The sequence below is a fragment of the Triturus cristatus genome, chromosome 4_1, assembly GCF_964204655.1.
Source record: "Triturus cristatus chromosome 4_1, aTriCri1.1, whole genome shotgun sequence".
Lineage (NCBI taxonomy): Eukaryota > Metazoa > Chordata > Amphibia > Caudata > Salamandridae > Triturus > Triturus cristatus.
The window spans coordinates 1,139,573,657-1,139,581,407 of record NC_140585.1 but is presented as its reverse complement, the minus strand read 5'-3'; the positions used below and the strand labels follow the sequence as shown (position 1 = coordinate 1,139,581,407).

General features: G+C 42.0%; 1 long non-coding RNA gene across 1 annotated transcript; it reads right to left on the bottom strand.

Moving 5' to 3' along the window:
- Nucleotides 1-5,883: 5,883 nt before the first annotated feature.
- LOC146856189 (uncharacterized) lies at nucleotides 5,884-7,544 on the bottom strand. Its single transcript, XR_014980911.1, has 2 exons — nucleotides 7,030-7,544; nucleotides 5,884-6,318 (listed from the first exon to the last, which is right to left on the bottom strand). It is a non-coding gene; the product is annotated as an uncharacterized LOC146856189 (long non-coding RNA).
- Between the last annotated feature and the right edge of the window lie 207 nt (nucleotides 7,545-7,751).

The following is a 7,751-nucleotide window of genomic DNA, read 5'->3' as shown; positions in this document are numbered from 1 at the left end:
GTGAGAGGAATGGATGTGCACTCTCTGTACTAATACAGAAACATGGAAAATTGAGAAGACCAATTGCATATTTTTCAGCTATGCTAGACCCTGTAGCTGTAGCGCTTCCAGGTTGTTTGAAAGCAGTAGCTGCTACTTGTAAGAGTCTGGAACAGAGTGAAGGAATTGTGATGGAATATCCTGTGCGAGTGTTTGTACCTCATGATGTGGCAATCCTTTTAACAAGGAGTCGCACTCAGTTCATGACACATAGTCGACTGACTAAATATAATAAGGTTATATTAGGTGCAACGAATGTGAGCCTTGTGAGATGCTTGAATGTGAATCCTTCAACGTTATTGCCTGATGCTGAGAATGTAGAAGTCAGAGACGAAGTGGATCATGATTGTTTGGATGTACTCGATTTCTGTACCAAACCACGTCCTGATATAAAAGATGTACCATTGTCAGAAAGTGACTTTGTGATGTTTGTGGACGGGTCATGCTTAAGAACAGACGAAGGAATTCTAAGTGCAGCATATGCAGTATGCACAGTTGCAGCGGTAATGGAAGCATCTTACCTGAAGGGGGTAAAATCAGCTCAGGTTGCTGAACTTGTAGCCTTAACTAGAGCATGCTAGTTGGGAAAGAATGTGAGAGTGACTGTGAGAACTGATAGTCAGTATGGCTTCGGTGTTGTGCATGATTTCGGTCAGATATGGCTGCAGAGAGGATTTCTGACTTCAAGTGGAACTCCTATAAAGAATGCTGAAGTGGTGGGGAAGTTGCTTGAGGCGATACAGCTGCCTAAGCAATTGGCCGTTGTGAAGTGTGCTGCTCACGTTCAGACGGGAGACTATGTCGCAGTTGGTAATAAGTACGCCAATGATGTGGCTCAATATTGTGCTCGTAATCAGAATTCGATCAACAGGGCGAAAGAAAGGGAAATGAATTCTTGTCCCCTACTGTTTACTAACGTTGTGAGTACCTGGGAAGAAGTGAGGCAATTGCAGGAAGAAGCAGGAGATGTGGAAATGAGACATTGGATAAAAGCAGGATGTGCACCAAGAGAAACAGATCATGTGTGGGTCTATCAAGATGGAAGACCAGTCATGCCTGATAGCATGGTGTCTGCCATGGCACGGATGTATCATGGACAAGCGCACATAGGGAGAGATGCGATGATTAGGTCATTTAAGCAAATATGGTATAATGCAAAATTCAGACTTGTAATTGAGAGCCTTTGTCAAAGATGCCTTATATGTCAGCAGTTCAATCCTGGAAGGAAAACAGTGGTAAGTCTAGGAACGATAGGTCGAGAAGGAGGGATTTTCACCAAAATGCAGATTGATTTCATTGAAATGCCTCCCTGTAACAGGTTGAGGTATGTTCTAGTGATGGTCTGTTTGTTTTCTAGATGGGTAGAAGCATATCCGACAAGAAGAAGTGGTGGAATCACAGTAGCAAAATTGCTTTTGAGGGAATTCATCCCTAGATTCGGGTTCCCAGTCACAATTGAATCAGAGAGAGGAAACATTTCCATAATGGGATCATGAAATTGATTTGTGAAGCATTGAATGTACAACAGAAACTACATTGTGCCTATCGCCCAGAGGCTTCTGGTGTGGTGGAACAAATGAATGGCACCATTAAAAACCGATTGGGAAAAATATGTTTAGCCACAGGTTTGAAATGGCCTGATGTCTTGCCTCTAGTACTCATGACTATTAGATCTATTCCAGATAGGAACACAGGCCTGAGTCCCCATGAAATTGTCATGGGAAGAGCAATGCGACAAGTTTTCATACCAGTCAACAAGCTGTTGCCTATAACTGATGACTTGGTGTTGGATTACTGTAAGGGGCTGGCTGACGCAGTTCATTCTGTGTTTCATCAGGTTGGATCAGATGCCACCACCCTTGAAAAGAAGCAAGCTCATGATCTGAGCCCAGGAGACTGGGTGAGAATTAAAGTACAGAGAAGAAGAAACTGTCTGCTCCCACGTTGAGGAAAACCACAACAAGTGATTTTGACCACAACAACAGCTGTGATGTGTGCTGGAATAAAGAACTGGATTCATGCTAGTCATTGAGAATTCCACATGCAGTGGATAACAAGGAAGGAGAATATTTTGAAGAGTCAGGGACTAGTTCTGAATCAGATGCCGAAGAAACAATAACAAGAGAAAATCCTGAAAGGGGGGAGTCAGAACCAAATTTGACCGTTGCCCCAGAAAATATTCCCTTGAGAAGAAAATTACAGATTTCTGATACCAGCTCAGACTCAGAGATTGAACAAGAACAGGTACATTGGAGAAAAGGGAAAAGCAGTGAAGAGACATTCAAAGAAATTGTTGATAAGGAAGTTCTTGATGGAAGACTGAGAGTAATTCCACCTGAAATAACAAAAGTAGATGGACAGGTGCCAGATACAGAAAGTGAGGGAAAGATTCTTGCAGAAGACCCCCGAGGAGTTGTAGGGAATTCGAACATCCAGTTAGAAGAAGGGATAGTTAGTCAGCAGGAAGATTGTGTGCAAGAACCACGAGGAGGGACAGAAGTAGGAAAAATTAAAGAAGTGGTGGAAAGAGAAACAACTGAAAGCAAAAAGCAAGTTGTAACAGAATCAGAGGATAGTGATGAAGAAGTCCCAGAAGGTCGAGTCCTGAGAAAGAGAGCATGGAGAGCTGAAAAGATTGATAAAGGAAATAAATCGAAAAGATCAGCAAGAGATGAAATTTGACCAAACAAAATAAAGAGATTGAGATACCGACTGACACGAGTGAATTCACCAAGAGCAGAACAAGTGAATGAAGTATCTAGTCTAGAAAAACCGAAAAATGAGAAAATAACTACAGCAGAGGAAAACAAAAGAATGAGAAAACCTAACCAGAAGTATAAGTCGGCGGAATGGTCGTATGTGGCCTTGCCTGAAATTAAAGAAGAGGCGGATAGCCAAGAAAACCCAGAGGTGACTGTACAAGAAGTGGTTGAAGAAGACGAAGAATCGGAAATCCTGAGAGTTATCTTGTTCGCTATTGGAGAAGAAACGGATGTTCAGGAAGTTCTGTATCAAGATTACGAAAGTAGAGTGAAAGACGATCAAATGCCAAACTGAATAAGACAAAAATGCTGCTAATGGAAAGACAATAAAATACGGAAAAATACATAACTGATAGAACCAAGTAGGTGCTTAGAGCCTTGGGTTTGACAAAACTAGTTGTGAAGTAGAAGAGGCTAAGTCAAAAGACACTGATCATTTTTACGAAAATGGCAAACACAGAAAGTAGAAAAGCTAGATATACGTTTCTTAGAAGGTGGTTTAAAATGTGTAGTTGTTGTACAGGATTACTGATGCTCTTATGGAGTGTATTAGCGTTGATGAGCTCATTTAAAGTTACGCTAGAAACAATAGAAGGACATAGTGAGAATAAAACTAATATAGAAAAGATTCAGAAAGTATATCATACTAAAATAGATAGAAATTATCTACATAAAGACAGGTCTATAAATGATTTCTCTAACAATGTATTTTTGAAACTACTGTATGAATATGTAAAGACAATGGATGTGAGGGATTGTTACGTCTGTATGCAGTTACCTGCATCTGTATCGGAGGGAGTGACTTACCATCACCTTCCAGTAACCTATGGAATAACATATAGTGTGATAGCTAGTCTGTTTTACAAAATAGGTAAATTAGAATATTATTTTTCAGATGTAGATAACATATTTTCACAAGTACCTGCAGTTAACAAATTGAACAAAGTAAAGCCTGCAAAGGTGTTGGGTGAATTTTTCTTGGAAACTAAAGAACTAACATTAGAATATATATTTAGAAATAATTTGACTTGCAGTTTAAAGAGAGAGGGAAAGACTTTCTTAGATATGGTTGAAGAAAGGAGATTAAAAATGCAAAAGAAAGCATCTGAGGGAAGAGAGGAAAAGACAGTCTGGAATGTTGAAATGGAAAAACATTTGAAGGGAGAAGCTAGTCCAACTTTGGCTTTAGATTGGCCTCAGAAAGGAAAGTTGTGTATTAGAAGGAATCAAACTGCATATGATAATTACTTTGTAGGTAACAGTGAATGCCATGATACATACCGAATCATGGGTGGATGGGGATTTAAAGGAGGAAATTATCCAGTTTTTCCTGGGTTATATTTTATCTGCGGGAACAGGGCATATTATCGGTTGCCAGATCATTGGTATGGCACATGTTATGTAGGTCTGGTTTTCCCAAAGATATTCCACATGGGAAGAGGAGAAGATGGTGCACATAAGTTAGGTAGTCTATTAACACGTAGAAAAAGAGACTCTTGGTCAGTAATTGTAGGAGACATTTTTGGAGTATTGATACCAGCAGTGGGAATATCTCTGAATGCACACAAAATTAGAAAGCTATCAACAGTAGTGGATCGCTTGTCAACAAGCACCGCTGGAGGATTCTTATTGGTAAATACTGAAATGGTTGCCATGCGTGCCATGGTAATGCAAAATCGACTTGCCCTTGATATAATATTGGCAAAAGAGGGTGGAGTCTGTGTAATGCTGAAAGTTCAACATTGTTGTACTTACATTCCGGACGAAAGTAAAGATCTAAAGATATACATTAAAAATATAACTGAATTGCAATAGGAAATTGCACCACTGGAGGTTGAAAGTGTTTGGGAAAAGATTGGAAAGAAACTTTCTTCCATTAAAGACTTCTTGTTAAACTTAGGTGGTACATTTATAGGTAGGATCCTATTTCCATTAACATGTGTGATTTTTCTAGTATTAATTTTAAGACTAGGATGTTTATGTTATAAAAGAAAGAAAATACAGAAAAAGTTAAAAAGAGAAAATTGGAAAAGAAGACAGAATAAGAGGCAAGAGAGGGAATTTAAAGAAGTAGAATTAGAAGAGATGAAAGATACTCAGGCACATGCATCAAAAATAGAGTTTGCGAGTCCTTATTTGCGAATTTTAAGGAATCGCAAATAAAGACTCGCAAAACACGATGCAACAAAAACATTGCGAGAATATTGCGAATCGCTAAAAATCGCTAAATAAATTGCGATTTCGGCATTTGCGAACTCGCTATTAGCGATTTCGCAATTAGCGAAATCGCTAATACCGAAGTCGCTTTTTGATGCATCCTGATGACATCACAACCAGGAAGTGAGCAGCACCAGCCTCATTTCCAGTGCACAGTGTCAGGGAGAGGAGGGAGCTGGCTCTGGGAGCAGAACAGGAGTGTGACAGAGACAGAAGAAAAACTTGTGATATCAAATGGAAGCCTCACAAACAGCAGAGGAGAGCCAAACAGGCAGGAAACGCAAAATTAAATTTGCAGAAAAAGAAATTGACACCCTCATTGAGGGAGTAGTCCACAGCCATGACAAGCTGTTTGGAAAGGCATCATTGAAAGTGGCAGAGCAGGAGAAAAGGAAAATCTGGCTCCGGATCCAAAACAGGGTCAATGCCATTGGGGTGACACACCGCACCATTGAAGAACTCAAAAAACGATGGTACGACTTGCGCAGTCGGGCTAAGGTGCGCATAGCTGACCGCCTGAAGGAGGCAAAGAAGACAGGAGGGGGAACACCAACAGACACTGGGAACACTCCCATGGAGGACTTGATTGAATCCACCATCCAGCCAGAAGCTGTTGTTGGTGTGACCCAGCTGGACACGTCCGGAGCAGCAAACACATCTGAAGGTAAGATGAATGTATGTTTTCTTAGTGTTACAAAATGTAAAGGTAGAACTCGACCATAGCACAGCCCAAGTGCAGACCCTGAACATCCAGTACACAATGCATTCAGTAGGTGAGGGGCATTATGGGAGATGTAGTCAGGTCAAGCAGTTAAAATGTCAAATCTCAGAGTAACAACCCAAAAAAGCTGAATAGAGTATAAAATCATTTACAAAGGCAGAAATTTATTACTGTGCAATTAATATCACAGACATGAAATAATACAGTGTTGCACTGTTTCACCTCACAGATGCACAACGTGTAGAAGATGTGGATAGCGATTCCCCAGACATGCAGGACACCAGCGCAGGTGAACAGATGGACACACCTGTGGTGCAAATAAATCCCTCACGTCCAACAAAGTCACGCAGGGCTACTGTTCCATCCCTAGTCACCATGGAGTGTGAAGATGATGAGGCTGATGCAACACCAGGTGGCAGCCATGGCCAGACAACTTCCATCACACAAACACAACCACAGGTCCCCAGAACTAATCACAGAGCCCGGCGTAGGAGGGGAAGAGCACTCAGGACACAGCAGGAGGAGCAACCAAGTGATGTCTGGGGTGGTCTTGAGGGACAGATGCTCCGTATGCAGCGCCTGCAGACAAAAAACACACGATTAGTACAATTGCAAGTTGGCAAGATGGCTAGCAACATAGCAGTACTGTCAGAAAGTGTGCAGCAACTGAGCAAGGTGATGCATGAGGGAAATGTATCCCAGAAGAGACAGCATCGTCAACTAATGCTGCAATTGAAAATGTTTGCTAAATCAAACAATAGATTGGCCACGACAACTGCACTGCTGGCACGTAGGTCTGTGACCATGCAAACTGAAATGTGCCATTGGAGCGGCGATGTGGCTAAAGCACTGGACCAGGTCACAAATGCAGTTGATTTGCTAAATGCTTCCACAATTGCGGCCAACAATTCCACGCCCGAAGAGGGTAGTGAGGGTGGCTCAAGCCTAAGTAGTGTGGCAGTTCCAGTCCGCACTGCAGGAAGACGCAACACACGCAGCAGTACCCCCGCCGCTTCCAACATAACGGATGACAATGCTGGGTCTGACAGGCGTCTGGGTGTTCGTGGGAAAAAGCGCTAGACTGGCATGTACAAGTGCATTCCACTATGGTGACGTAACCATTTATTTGGATTTGACTTTTCACAGAGTGACAAGTGAATTGACATTTGCAAACCACTTATGTCCATTGCACTGGTCAGATTACAAGTGTGCTTGAACACTCATGGCAATTTTATTTAATTAAAGAATACTCTGATAGCAATAGTCAGTTTCTGTGTCATCATTACTCACCTCAGAAATAATTTTGTGTGATGTCAAATCTTCTCCTACGCCCTTCTGCTGCGCCTGCCCCTTGTGCTGCATGGTGTTGTGGCACTTGCTGGTTCCCATCCTCCGAATCGCTGTCAGACACCTCGATGTCCATTCCTCCCCTTGTCGCTATGTTGTGCAGCATGGCACATGCCGCTACTATCTTGCAGCATTGTTCAGGGTTGTACTTCAGTGCTCCACCGGTCTTATGTAGACATCTGAATCGGCTCTTCAACAGCCCAAATGTGCGCTCTATGATGTTCCTTGTCGAAATATGTGCTGCATTGTACCTCTGTTGATTGGCAGTTGTGGGATTGAGGTAAGGCGTCATTAGGTAATTACGCAAGGCGTATGCGCTGTCACCTACATGTAATGGAGCAAAGAGTCAGTGGCAGCTTCACATTGACATACGTACAATGACAGTGATAAACTATAACACATATTTACCAAGCAGATGTCCCTCTCCAAATTCTCCCCTGACAAGACGGGTGTGTATGCCACTTTGCCTGAAGATATAAGAGTCATGTGCACTCCCTGGAAATTGCGCAACAATGTCAGTGATAATGTTTTTGGCATTGCAAACAACCTGAATATTGAGGGAATGGTAAGATTTCCTATTTCTATATATATATTCCTGTGTTGCAGGGGGACATATTGCAACGTGGGTGCAATCAATACAACCCAAAACATGTGGGAAACGAGCT